A 15,045-nucleotide genomic window follows, 5' to 3' on the forward strand; every position below is an offset into this window, starting at 1 on the left:
TACTGTGATTTTATAGTGAAATTATTTCCAAATACCAAATATTAATCTCCACAATTAGAAATGTTTCCTTTCCCAAAGATTTCATCAGCGTTCTGAAATGAGATGCCAAAGTGATCATCAGTTTTTCCTGAATAATCGAAATTCAGCTTTAAAAAAATCATAGTCAAATTAAACTGCCATCTTAGCCTATTGTATATATTTTCAAAATCTAAATAAATGTATGTTTTTATCATTGCCCGGTGGAGAGCATGTATTTCCTTGTAAAGAGTATTAGCCTCATCTACATATTCTTGGCATAAAGAATTTCATTACATCACACCCTTTATGCTTCATAGGTACCTAGCTCTTGGGCCCTTACAATTACACTTTTTGGGTCCTTGTCTCATTTCTCCTCCTCTCCCCGCCCATAAAAGGTACTTAAGTCTCTTTAAGGAGCCTTAAGCCTTTGCCATCTTAGCCTCCCCATGGACCCTTGCACCGTGGCACTCACTGAGAAGGTGCCCACGTTGAAACTGAAGTGAGCTGAGTTGAATTTGAGATTGAGGTCTGGAAGCAATAATTGAAAGAATTCTTTTAGAGGAAAAACGTCAGGCTCTTATTTACCTTTATGGAAAACTGAGCTGAGCCTGGTACAGCACAGATGGCAGCGTGTTCCTGTGAGTGTGGGGACAGAGTGAGAGAAAAAGAACAAAACAGGTGGCTCTGGAGCTGGCACCCTTTGCCAACATTAGTTCAGGCCACACACAGTCCCCATCTCCCTGTGCTCGTACGAGTGAGGCATCCGCAGAACCAGAAGGCTGATGTTATTTTGATCATTGCACTCCATTTAGTGAATACACTTGATTAATCCCCCTCCTTCCTCTTATGGATCCTATTTTGAATGGAAAATCACTACTGGAAAGACAAATTCCTACAACGATTATGTACACAATGCCCTTTTCCCAACACCCAACAGCACCCTTGCTTGCGACACCCAACATTTTGGAAGCATTTTCTTTTTGAGGTACTGAGTTTTATTGGGGAAGAATCTGAAGCCATAGAGAAATGAAGTTACTTGCCCCAAGTTCAAAAGTTAACCTGGTGCTCAGAGAACACCCATCATGCCCACTGTGCATGTTCTTTGGTTTGGCCTTTGAAAATTCAAGCTCCCTGCCCATCGGGAAGCAGAATTAGGGCTCTTAACACAAATCTCTCAACTCGCTTTCTCTCAAGGTGAATACTTTCAGAAAGGGGCATGTTTAGGGCTTGGGAGGGCTGTGGTGACTTCTGAGCCTCCCCAGGGTTGGTTTGGTTTAAATGTGGCCTTGTCAGTTCCAACTAGCTGAGAAGAATAGCTTTCCCAGCGTGAAGCATTAGTCATGAGCAGGGTGTAGGAGGCTGCTGAACAATCATTCTGACCCTCCTCCCCATCACTGGGCTTTCAAGCCTAACTTCCAGCCCAGCTGCATGGGAATTGAGGACTTGCTGGGGACACCCTCCACCCTCACCCCGCTGTGTGCTTGAAGTCTTGGCTCAGGGGTGAGAGAGAGTGGTAATTTCAGATTCAAGGCGAGAGCAGAATTGTCGCCTCAGGGAAGCTTATGTACCCAGGACCCCCATAACTTGCGTATGTGTGGGGGTGTGGGATATTAAGGGAGGAGGCTGGTATGTTTGTTTTATACTCCGCTAACATGTTTTGATACTATTTTTTATACTGAAGTAAACGAGAACCACAACTCTTAATGATGCTGGCTTCCAAGAGACATATGCTCGGAGGGAGGTAACTGTCGAGAAATAAATGGCAAAGGTGACATCATGGAAGTCAGACCACTGTCCACAGTGACCCTTTCATTTCCTGGAGCCTGAGGCCACAGAGAATACCCCGAATAGACCTCCTTCCAAAGCTCAGATCAAGTGGACTCAGGGGCAGGTAATTAGTCAAGAGCATCTGCTGAATATTCTGTTACAAATCTATGGGGGAATAAATTTTATCCTTTTTGTTCCTTTTGGTGATACTGATGCCATTACTAGGTACTGGAGAAAAAGTCTATCGGGGCATGTGATGGTTAATTTTTTGTTAACTTGGCTAGGCTGTGATGCCCAGTCGTTAGGTTAAATATCAATTTAGACGTTACAGTGAGATATTTTTTAGATGTGATTAGCATTTAAATCAGTAGACGTTGAAGAAGGCACATTATCCTCTATTATGTGAGTGGGCCTCATCCAATCACCCGAAGGCTCTAATAGACTGCAGTCTCCTAGGAAGAAGGATTTCAGGGCCCAGATGCATTTGGGCTCAAGACAGCAGCCTCAGTTATTTTCTGGTTCTCTAGTCCGCCGGTCTGCCCCGCAGATGGAGAACTTGCCAGGCCCTATAGTTGCGTGAGCCAGTTCCTCGAAGTGCTCATTCGTCTGTCCACATCCTTTTGGTTCTGTTTCTCTGGGGAACCCCGACGAACACAGGGCCCAGGCTGCGGAACGGCATAACAAAAAGTCATCATCTCTGGTTCCCTCCCTCATGGAACTGTGATCCTACCAAAGGAGGTGGATTAAGACAACTATTCAAATAGTTGATAACTATAGGGATTCAGAAAAAGAAAGTCATGAAAAAAATCTCAGAAGACCAGAGCTTTGAAAGCTTTTCCAATAAAACACTCAAACATCAAAAGAGAATTAACTTCTAACCATTCCATGTGCCATTTGATTTTGGGGGGAAGATGGGTATGTCATCTTAGAAAATCATACACATGTAAAATTTTATTCCGTTTTCAATCTGCCCCAACTCCTCAGCTCTCCCTAACCTCCTGAGTAAATCTGAGGAAAACTGACTCTTCAGAAAGTTGCTTCTTTTTTCCTCTGGGCCTCTCTGTTGGGTGCCAAGGCTGTTTGTATGTCAGTTAGCTGAGCAGGGACTGAAGTGGCTGCTTTCTCAAAGGACATTTAATGCATTTTAATGTGCATTAGTTTGGCTTTGCAGTGATGTATGCATTGAGTAGTTTGGGCAGAAGAGAGGAATTATTAGCAATGGAGATTAAAGGCAAGGAGACCTGAATTAGAAGAGACAGGATAGGTACAGAAGATACTTCAGGGACCTTGAAGGGAGAAAAGAGAAAGAAGGAGAAGACAGAAAGAAAGAAATTAACATTCCTGAAGCCCAAACGAAACACCAAAGGAAGAGTGCTTCCCGTACATTACCTCATTTACTCCCCAGCACGAACCTGAAAGGCAAATTTCCAATTTTGCGGATAGAGAAAGCGCTCCATAGGGATGTTAAGTGAGTGGCCCAAAGTTACAGGGACATTAAATGGCAGATGAAAGCTAGATAAGTCTGAATCCAATGTCTATATTACAGTTGTATGGAAGGCTTAAACCCTAAAAGATGTGTCAGATTTGAAGTATCAGTGGAATCGCTCCGTGGAGGGGGCTGGCAGGTGGCCAGCAGGAGGTTAGGAAGAGGGAAGAGATTTGTCCTGAGGACTTGAGATTAGGTAGGGGGGAGGGTGGAAGGAAGTAAATCGATTTGTTAAAGAGAAAAGTACTCCATAGGGAGAGTTAGTAGAAGGCTGTGGGCAGAACCTACAGTTGGAGTTAGAAGACCGGCCGAGGAGCATAAGAGCATAGAATTCAGGGAAGGGGAGTGTTTTTTTATTTTCTTGGCAGGGGCAGCTCAGAGGGGTCAGCTGCTGCTGGGAGGCACGGCCATATGCACTCTTAAGGGACAGCTCCTTCCGTATCAGTGGCTTTCTGGATTGGAAGCAGGCCAAAAGAGAAAGGATTTCTTCTGGAAGATGAACCTTTATTTTTCCCACTTACAAGGACTAAAGTTTTGTTCAAAAAGAGTTTTCAATCCTTTTCTTTGCGTGTTGTTAGCTTTTTATTCTTCCAGAGTACGTAATTGAAATTTCCTGCCTACTTTTCCTGGCCACGTCTGAGATTACCTGCACTGGAAAATACGGTGATGGTGGAAAATGTGTTTTTGCTTATTGCATCTTGGCCAGTCATTGTACTGTCTTGTGGTGGGTGGGGATGAGGAGGTTGCGAAAATGAATTTTTCTTTCTTAGAGCATTTTCTTTTACTACATATGGTACAGTTTCATGAACTACCGGGGAAGGAATATTGACTACTATTTTGATTGCATAAACATAATTTAATGGCCCTTAGTGAGAACTAGTGCTAGCAGAGATCATTTCAGAGCAGCCCCAAGTTTCCAGTATGTTTCTACAGACCTGGTCTCCTGAATGGTGATACGTTACTTTCCTGAAGATTCTGGGTGATTTTTGACACCGCTGTGATGTAGCTTCATTAAAAGACTGGGGTGTAGACTTTCTCCATTGTCATGGGGGAAACTGAGGACTTCATCAATAAAGAGGCTCACGAAATAAACAGCAGCAGATTTGGGGATTATTTCTTTTCCTCTTGTCTTGTTTTTTTTTAACCATAGATGACCCTTTTTTTCTGCTGCTGGAGAGTTCTCTTGCAACTTACAGATTCCACCTGTCAGCCTTCCATGCTCATGGAAGACACGGTAAGCCTGTTTTCGGTGGAACAACGCGGAACCATGCAGACAGCCTTGGGGAGGAAGAAAGAATAGGAGCTGTCAGTGTCTTTTTCCATGCTAAGGCCAGGCAGCTGGGGAAGGAGGCATTTCCTATGAGTTTACCCCAGTCGGTCTTTTCCTTATTTTTTCTTAGTTTCCGGATTGGCTTTTATGTCCCGGAGCAGTGGTTGTCAGTGTCAGATGGATGTGCGAGATGATTTCGTTAGGGCGTGAGAAGGAAACGTCAGAATTTATAGTTCTTTCTGGCTCGCGCATTTAAATTGCTGTGTATTTCCGTTTGGTTCAAATAAACTATGCACATTATCAACATAACACAGACATTTGAAATGTGCATAATTTATTGGAACAATAGCTTATGTATGTCGTTTATACATTAATTGAATAAGTGATGACACACTCACCGTTCTGGGCGGGCATGCTCAGAATGATTTTATTGAATGGGGATGCTCATAAAAACGTTTGTGCACTAGTGCCCTGGACAGGAGTGGACTCGTTAATTCTTAGAAGGCAGGCACAGTGTCTGTTTCACTTGCTTAGTGTGTGGTCTCGTAGATATTACTTGGCAATGAATGTCAAGCTTTTTAAGCCCGTTGCTGTCATACAAGGAACAACAGATTTGCCTCGTGATTTTATGTATCGGTTTTTCTGCACAGGGACTTTGAAGGATCACTGTTTTCAGAAACGTTCCCATGACTTCCCAGGACCGGTCTTTGTGTTGAAAGAGGCCGCTTTTCCTCTTATGCCTTCAGGGAGGGGTGTATGTGCTTTGTTTGATTTTTCTCTTCTACTTTAAAAAAATCAGGTCTGCAACTACTTCATGTGCTTTTTGTTTCTCCTGATTTGCTATTTGGCTAGGATGAATGTTAGTCATTATTCCGCCAGAAAGATGTTGCGCCGGTCTTGAAAGTAAGAATTGGTTGTTCCATCTTGCATTTCTGGGGTCCAGCTTAGTGGCATTTTTGCCTTAGTTGAATTCCGTATTTACTGTAAGAAGAATGCCCAGCAGAGAGAATCTTCATTTTGGTTCCCATGATGATACTCATGAGTTTTGACTTAAGCAGGTTAAAGTAACAAAAACTTCTTTCTTCAAGTGTAAGGAGCATTGAAACTTCGGACCATCCTCTTTAATTTTAAAGAGAATGGATGGTCAGGAAGGTTGGATTGAGTTACTCGTAACCTCATAGTTGGTCCATGTCTTTCCTGCCCCACGTCTGTTCCCATCACCGTGTGCCCCACCCCTAGTCTTCCCTGTCATGGTCACTCACATAACGAGAGCATCTGCCTGGTGTTACGTAGCTGTCTACCTCTTGTTTCACACACTCTTCTTCGAAAGGTGAAGCCTTGCTGCTCATGATCTCGTTTAAATTATAAACCCAACCCCCACGTGTGAGTAAGGAGCAGCGTGGATGTCCTGCGGATCCAGAGTATTTTGGGAGCCAAACTAAAGTCTGGATTATATTTTAACTTTATGGCCCCACATCATACTTTTATTTTTGTGTTAAATCGTAGATGCTGTTTAATCCATTTGTTGTTACAGGTATTGGCTTAGTCAATAAGAGTGTCTTCCTTTCATTGCTTCATCAGAGTGTTCTCACCTCGGTTCCTTTGTGCTGAGACCGTATGTGGAATGGACACCACATTCCCAGTAGGATCCCTGCAAGTGAATTCTGGCCGCTCAGTGATGAAACTTTTGAACTGGATGTTCCATTTGACTTCACGGTGGCGGCGCGACTGTCACTTTCCATTGTGTCAGTTACTAACCGAGAAGCTTCGGTGGCATCTCTTCCTTCTCTTTCTCCTCCCCTTCTCATTTCTCACATATGTGGCCACTAAGTCTTGGCGACTTCACCTGCCTTTCTTATTTATTAATCCCGGGTTCTCACTGACCCAGTTTAGGCCACCTTATCTCTTCCAGGCACTGCCTGATTGGTTAGTTGGAACAGACCTCCACCTTTTCTTCCATGGTACCCAGGGCGGGTGGGGAGAACATATTCGATTATGTAACTCCCCTAATAAAATCCTATCGCATACGCCATTACACACAGTAATGTCCAAGCCCCTATATGGGGGTGAGAAGTCACCGCCCAGCTGTACTTCTCATCCACCCCTCACACCTCGTGTAGTGTCCACAGCCTGAGCTCCTTTAGCTCTTTTCCATGCACTTGACCCCTCTACAATACTGGGCGAATGCTACTTTAATTCCTCAGAGCTTTTGCTCTTTTTCTGGAATGTTCCGCCCAGCCCCGCTTTTTTTTCAAACTCACTTCTATCCCTGTTCCTTTCCTCCCATCCTCATAGGCTAAGCCAAATCCCAATAATCCTTCAAGTCCAGGTTCAACTTACAGTTTCTCCTGGCAGAATTAGTCTATTTTCTTCTCAACATTTGCTGTTTATAATACCAGATTAGCCTTTTCAGCCCTGTCTCAGAGTAGATAAGTGCCCCCTATTTTCTCAGATGATGGGCGTCATAAGGAAATGGTCCATTTCCTCGTCCCAGACATACTGTAGGTGCTCAATAAATGTTGGTTGAGTTGGACTGGATCAGTAACAGTCAGTAAAATTCTTATGTAGATACTCTGCTTAAATAATTCATAAGCAGTTTTTAGGTAGTCATAAGTGTGACTGTCTGAAAATCTGTTTTGTATACTCTATTTCCTAAGATGCTATCAATTGGAAGACACACCATTATTTTATGTACTACTAAGGAATAAAGGAAATGGTGCTGTTTAAGCCTCACTGCAAGGGTATATCCAATTTCAGAGATGTTCAAAGTGAGAAATGTGCTTCTTTGGATGAAAGAAATAAGGACTTGTTTTTTGCCTGTTAGAGCGTGTAGTCTTAATTGTATAACTGTAAAACAATTTGATTTGCAAAGAAAATATGGAAGTCACTTAAAAATCTTTTGTCATTTTGAAATGAAGAGAGAGTAAAGTAAAGGAGCATGTGAGGCTTAGTTCCCAGAGAGTGACCTAGGATGCTGGGCCTGTGAAACATTGTTCAATCACTCTCTCTTATGACTGAGCCTTAATCTCTTCCAAAAGATGGGGGCTTACAGGTAGAGAACACCCCCGCCCCCATTTTGAAAATCTTTGGAAGGGATTCCTTTAAAATTTTTTTTTAAATGGTTTTATTTGACTCCAAAGTGGAAGATTCTTTGCTGATTGAAAATTTTTACTTAGTATTTGTTACCACCTAAACACATACCAAGATAGATGTTCATAACAGTCCCTTAGCGATGGCATCACACAGGACCTCATCAGAGTTTTACTTGTATGTAGGGCAGCTGTGTTTTCCAACTATTATATGTGCTCATTGACTTTTGGTTATTAAATTAAGCTGCTAAGCACACACATACATACTCGATATTTCTAGTTTCTCTTCCTTCCTCTCCATCCTTAGTACGCGAATGACTGAAGTCTCTAACCATTTTCTCTTAGAGAATTTTGCCATGTCACACACACCTTCTGCCAACACAAGTATCACAGTGGCAGGAAGAGAACCAAGGAGGAACTAGCAAGTCCCCCGGGGTGTGATTCTTTCCGAGGCTCAGAACATGAGGGGCCAACGAAGTGGGTTTGGTGCGCCCCAGCCGGATGGCCTTTCCAGAGAGGACTGTGCTATTTTCTCAGTCCTCTAGGTCGCAGGCAGGTCCCGCCCTCGTTGCTGACAGGCATAGTTGCCACACCGGTAGCTTGGGTGTGTGGCCTCACCCCAGGGGCTGTTCCCTGATTCACAGAGTGGCCCTCCTACTCTGTGTGGGAAAGGCAGCTCCAGGCTGGGAACTGCGCCGTATGTGGTGGCACTGGGAATGACATCACCAGATGACTCCGTCTCACTCTGCTTCCTGATGAAGAAAGGGGACCTTGTGACATCCTGACTACATTTCAGGCTGAAAGACTTCCTTCTGGGCTTCGCGGTGAGACAGCAGGCCAAAGAAGAGGCCAAGGTCATAGGGGTCGGAGACCATCATGAAAATTACAGGTTACACTTTCATCCTTTTGGGTCACCTGGGCAGGCTTGGAGAAGGTCTCGGAGGCAGATAGCAGCTGCCTAGTCTGAGTGTCCCTTACCTTACAGTGCCTTTCCTCTTGGCTGCTCACATAAGACTGTGACCTTGTGTCCATGGGGTCCCCCTGCTTCCATCCTGTCTCAAGGCTGAACGTCAGGCTCAGAAAGCCAGAGAGAATGAGAACCAAATTCCCTTCTTGAGGCTTCAGTTTTAGACTGTGACACAGGAGCTGCCTAACCCTCCACCCATTTTGCCCGGGTATCTCAGGAAACGAGGCTCCGTGCCTGACGAGGTGACTACAGCTGATGTGGGAGTGGGAGGCAAGTCTGCCCAAGGGAAGAGATCTGGATGGCTCGATTTTGGAAAAGGCATTGTTGGGTTAAGTGACTTTCTTTTGAAATCTCTTCTAAGCTAAGGCGCAGATTTGTTTTTGAGATTATCCTGGTGTGCCGTTTAAGGATTATACAGTCTATTGTGTTTCCTAGGAGGTGGGCAAGCACTTTTAACAGTGTCAGTCTCTCTTACTGTCCTCTTCTGGGCACCTAGACAACCTAGTTCCCTCACTGGGAACACCCTTCGCGTTAAGCCACAACGTGGTGAAATAGTAAAGGACAGATTTCAGCATTAGAAGTTACCGACGATCAGTTAGTTGCTCCTTCCCATTTTCTTTGGGGATCAAATGTTCCATTGTCTCTTACGGTGACATAGGCGTGCGTTTTTGATGTGATTCATTCTTGACATGAGAATTCAGGAGCTGCGAGCCCAGAGCTGAGTTCTCGCTTCACACGGTCACAGCTCTCGGAATGGCTGGGTGACATTCTCAAGTGCCCAGCAGCTTCGCAGCTTCTTAGTGGCGACGGTGCTGCTTAAATTTTTGAGGAGCTGCGTGATTCTTATGGTCTGTCCTGAAAAAGCTACGAGATCTGTTTCAGTAAGTGGGGGCCTCATCTGAGCCCTTGTTAGGGGCCAGGCTGTGGGGCGTTTGGAAGGTTTAATGGCCGGCTGTGTGACAGAGCCCTTTGGGAGCAGTGGTTTCCAAACTCCCTCAGGTGAAGCAGGAGGGAACTTCATAGTGAGTGATGCATTATTGGACTTCTATGCCTTGGCACTTGGCAGTGTCCAGGTATAGTTGCAAGACAGTAAACACCAAGAATCTAGAAAAACTTAGAAGACTATTTTGGCCCAAAGCTACCACTACGATGCCGATCGTAAACATTCCATAAATGGCACATCTCCCCGAGGTGTGGGGTAAAACATTTTACTTCACTTTGCAATGCAGACTTTACTCCTGGGAAATACGGTAATGTGGGTCCCAGCTGAACCTATTGGCTGTGTCGCCAAAGATTTGCTGTTCTAAAATTAAAGTTATCATTTTAGTAGAAAGTCCCCGACTTACAGCCGAAATGAGGTCAGTCTTTGGATACGGGAACTTTTAGGGATTCGTTTGGCTGGTTTGGGCGCTCTGTTTTTACCTACATTGAAAACTTGGTTGAGCTAAAGCCACGTCACACGTGCTGTATGGCATAGGGATTCAGAGCCCCAATCTCAGCTCATTCATCTGTGTTGAGGGAATGATTTTTCACTGAGACTCCTGGTCCCACCCCAGGCCCCCAGTGGTCAGAGAGGGTGAGACACCTCTTCTTGGTGCAGGAGTGCTTGTCACAGCCTCCGTTTTTATGTGAGCCAGACAAACTCCTCTCTGGGGGAACTGTCAGATGGGCTGTGGTCACCTGGTAGCATGGCCCAGCTGCACATGACCATGAGCCAGACAGCTCCTTCTCAAGCTTACCACCCCTCAGCCATGATCCAATGCTCAGGAGAGCAAACAGTGTTTGAGGAGAATTTCCTGGAGGCTGTGCAAACTCTCTCTTCTTCAGCAGAGTCTTATCTCTTTATAACTTCCGTTACTGAATTGCGATTTTTTTTTTTAAAAAAAACAATGATCAAGATAAGAGACATCCGGATGCATTTGTCACTGAGCCCATATGGAAGGATGCAGTCCAGAACATTGCTCAAGGACCACCAGTGGACATTCCTGTCTGCGCGTAGTACCAAGAACATTTGTCCTTCTGAGCACTTGGTGAGGGAATTGTGAATTTTACAATCGCCATGTTCTCCCTGTTTGGATTGGCTGTGACGGGGCTCTCTGTTACACGGGGACAGCTGCACAGCCTGATGGGGGAGCAGTGTGACCCTGTCTTCCCCTCCCCACTTTGTCCTTGCGTGCGGGTTTCTTTTCTTTTTCCAGTAGAAATTTCTTCTAGTTCAAATTAGGTATATTGCAGAGTCAGTCCTGAAGCCCTTCGTCGAATAAAGTAATGGTTGAAAAATAAGCAAAGAGAATGACCGATGAATTTTCTTTAACCTTAATTTCTGAACCATTTAAACATTTCCGGTGCTCCAGATCCATCCAGCCATTCATCTATCAAATACTGATTTTTTGACTAAGTATAAATATTAAAAACTAAAATCTTTTGGTGCTTATTACATATAAAATAAATATTCAGGATTCTGACTTGTTCAGGATTTTGATCCAAGACCTCTAATATCACTCCACCCTCAAAGGTTCAGGGTGAGGGGAAACTTCCTGATTCTCAATAATTCACATATTATAGAACATTTGGGGGCAGTATAAGAGTTTACATAGTTATGTAGCATTTTATTGTTTATAGAGTTTTATGTTGATTCTCTCGTTTGTATCTTATAACAACCTTCTCAGGCAGGTGTTAAGTAAGGAAGATGTCATTATGTCCTTATTTTTCCTGTTGGGTTTCAGAAAGGGTAATTTACTTACTCAAGATCACATGAGTTAGTAAGTAATTGAGCCTGGTACATGAATTTGGGTATTTTGAGGGCAAGAACAGTATCCTTTTCTCTATATACTTTGATTCTTAGAACTTATAAGGACTTAAAAATGACAGGATGCCCCTTATGAGTGTTTTTTGAAGGTGAAAGAGAAAGTTCTTGCCTGGCAGACTTTTTAGGAAAGGGCATGGATTAACTGCCCCGACACAATATTTCTGACAGTTGTCATGTTTTCGCTGTACATCAGACTGTAGGATTGGGCAACGAACTTCTCAGCCCTGTCTATTTTTATAAGGATTTGAATCCTGACATTAGTTTTTGTAATTCCTTCCCCACGTCCAGCACACATGCTTCCCTGTGAAAACTGGTTACTCGACACCTGACACAGAATGTACTATATGAGTTGAGCATGAATCAGAGCGAGACAGGGAAATTTGGTTCATCCAGCATCCACTTCACTAGGGGTCATCATAACGTAATGTAAGCAGGCCGACTGGTATGGCTAGGTTTCGTCAGCTTGGCTCGTTGTGTGCCCTGGACAAATTGAGGAGATCACATCTTCCAGCTGGGTTCATTCATTCCCTTATGGTCCCACAACGAATTTAAGGTGACTGGTTTCATGCAGCTTATCACATAGACTGAGTTTCAGTGAGTTAGGTATCCTGTTTTAAAGAAGCCCCCTAATAATGGCTCTTTACAAATGTTAGAGTGGGAACGATATCTCATATTGAGAACTGACTATGGCGTAGGCACTAAGCTAACTGTGTAACATAGATGATCTCGTTTAATGCTCATAGCAACCCATTGGTTTGGGGACTGTTATTGTCCTCATTCGTAGCGGGGTAAATTGACATTGGCTTACCCCCCAAGAGTGAAGCCAAGATTTGACTTGTTACATGCGGTAGGACTCCAGGCTCAACGCCTAATACTGGGCTTGGTGCGTAGCTGCCTCCTGCTGAGACTGAATTTTTTTTTGCAGCTGATGGAAGAAAACCAGAATCCCGGTAGTTTCTTGAGTTGCCATGACACAGTTACGAGGCCACGGTGGAGTTAACCTACGACAGGCAAAACGAGTTATTTGTTGGCATATTGCAACCTTAGCGTGCTGCTGATTGCCAAAGAACAGATGTGGGTGCTTCATTAGTCTGTGTCATGGGTCAAGTGCCACAGCCAGGGGCACAGGTAAAAGTTTTTTCCACCAAAATCAGAAAAAATTTATACCAAACTGACAGTTTTTTTTCCCCCGCATATTTTACAAATAATGCCCTATAACTTTCACTTCCTTCCCATATAGTTATTCTGCTCAGGGATTAGAAGAATACAGATAGAGAAAAATTTTAGTTCCGGTAGGTAGATTATGTACTGTTTTTAAAATATAAAGAAATGCATTATCAGCCATTTGTGCAGGCGGAAGGACAGCCACCCGCAGGCACCGTTTGCCAGCAAGAATCCAGCCTTGCAAATTATTGGCAGCTGGCACCGTCATGAGTCCATTTCAATATAAATGGGCTGTTGCTTATTAATTTCTGCCAGTTTCTAAGCAATTCAAGAACTGCTTTGAAAATTTGAAAATTTACAGAGAGAGCGTAAGGAGGATGCCCAGGAAAAAGAGAGTGAACAGGATAGCAATGGGGGAATTATGGAAAGGGCACGTATTTTGGGATAATAATGGGGTATTGCTGAGAACTCATGCTCCTTCCTCTGCAAGCATGTGTCACCAACTTCCCCGTTAAGTAGCACATTTTCTAAGATAAGAAAGAACAGTACCTTCGCGTATCGTTCTGTTCTCTATGAACGTGTATATTTATTTACTGCCTCTGTGTGGTCGCCTTCCACAAAGACAATTTTCTCTGTGTTCCTGCTCAAAGTGTTTGCCACCTTGCTGCCACCTCCGGAAGGGGGTGGCAGCTGTGGGCAGCCCCACGGAGGACTCTCTGGTAGAAGAGTCATCAGGTAGCAGCCACCCCAAGGGACCCTCACGTCTTTGTCCTTCTTCGTATTTGCAATTTCCCCTCAAAAGGCAGGTTGTAAGATTTAAAAAACAAAGACCCTTAATACTGCTTGTTGGTGGCGCTGTCCTTGTCAGTTTATTTTCTATGTCAAGTAACAGTTTGGATATTTTACCTAAATTCTTTCCTGTGCACCTTCTTCATGAGTTTCCTCTGAATTTGATATTTGACAGCTTAAGAAAACATGTATGCGACGAGAAAGTATGTATTTAATTTGGTCTTCTGTTTTACGGTCTTTTAGCATTTTCTTAAACTTCTGTTATAAATAGAGACCTACTTTGAGAATAACCGATATTCCCTTGTTTCATTTCATTTATCTCTGCTCGTTGAAACTTTTTGAAGATTAAGAGGGAACCGTGGAAATTATTTCAAAGTGACCCGTTTCTGTTATCTGATCCTTAATCTATAGGAATAGGTTAAAATGATAAAGTAAGTTTGTAAGGCTACTTATGACTATAAATACGAATGTGCTTCTATTCACTTACTGATTATACATTGTCATTTTACACTTGTGGCTAAATGTGGCATTGTTTGATTGGAAGTGTGCTATTTCACCCAAAATGGGTGTTGGAGCATTGCCTGTTTCCTGTGTCCTGGCTGACCATTTCTTTTCTCTTTCTGTTCTGTCCAGGTTTTTGGCACATTCTCCTAGACTCAGATGAGACCATGATGGGCGTCCCCAGGGCCAGGTGCTGATATATTTCCCAGCCCCAGTCACCGTTCACCCTGATACCATTTCCAGTCTCAGTATCTAAATGCCACAGTGCTCTCGGGGCACGTTGGGCTGGGAATCACTGTTGCCTTGTGAGGTAAGGTTGTGGCGTGTACGTGAATTAATGGCAGTGCTTCAAGGTGGTGGTGGGTTGGACACATTTTAATGTAATTGGAATTGCTGTGTTGTTGACGGCTCGTGGGAAAAAGAATTTAGAATCACTTCTTTGGATTAAGGTTACACCCATCTAACAATTCAAAAGCATTAGCATTTTAAAATTTAAGAAAAAAAGAAAAGAAAAAAAAGCAGGCACCTATGAAATCTTTTTTTCCCCTGTGAATTGCCCTCAGGGTCTTTTAAATTTATCCCCAAGCTTTACCATCTTTATATGGGATTATGTTTGAAAAAGGCAAGCCTGCCTTTAAAATCTTACTTCAAAACAATGATATATTTTGTTTCTGGTTTGGATAATCTTTAAAAAGCAAAATAAATACAGTCAACATAATAATCTTTCTAAATCGAAGATCATCTTTTATTTGTGGCAAAACTTTCCTGTTTAGTTTCTTGTGTGAGGGGTATTTGTGTGTGACTTGGCAAAATGCTTTTCATGGGTTTGTAAAGATTTAGCAGAAACTTTCAGAACTTTGTCTCAGTTTAATCTTAGCTCTTGTCCCTCCCTGTCTTCAAGCTCAGCCTCCAGGAGGGAAAAAACAGGCTCGAAACCAAGACCTCCCACTGGAATCTAATTTTAAATTTGCAATCTGTTGTCTTGTGATTTTTGCTTCAAATTTAACTTTGAAATAAATACATTTCATTCTTTCTCCTGCAGTTTTGGAGGTCTGTTTTCAAGTCATAGAAGGGTAATCATTATGTTTATTTTAATAAGTGTTTAAATACCTCGGGAGAATGAAACATTTTTATTTTTAATAATCATAATTTATATACATCATTAAATGCCTTATGCTCGGATTT

General features: G+C 43.2%; 1 protein-coding gene across 1 annotated transcript in view; it reads left to right on the forward strand.

Annotated features, from left to right (window-relative positions):
• Nucleotides 1-15,045, forward strand: part of TIAM1 (T cell lymphoma invasion and metastasis 1) — a 348,762-nt gene that overhangs the window by 191,611 nt on the left and 142,106 nt on the right. Inside the window, exon 3 of the mRNA XM_023519721.1 lies at nt 13,993-14,170. The gene's annotated coding sequence lies outside the window, so the exon portion shown is untranslated. The remainder of the gene's footprint in view (nt 1-13,992; nt 14,171-15,045) is intronic.

This window comes from Pteropus vampyrus, unplaced genomic scaffold (assembly GCF_000151845.1).
Source record: "Pteropus vampyrus isolate Shadow unplaced genomic scaffold, Pvam_2.0 Scaffold233, whole genome shotgun sequence".
Taxonomy (NCBI): Eukaryota; Metazoa; Chordata; class Mammalia; order Chiroptera; family Pteropodidae; genus Pteropus; species Pteropus vampyrus.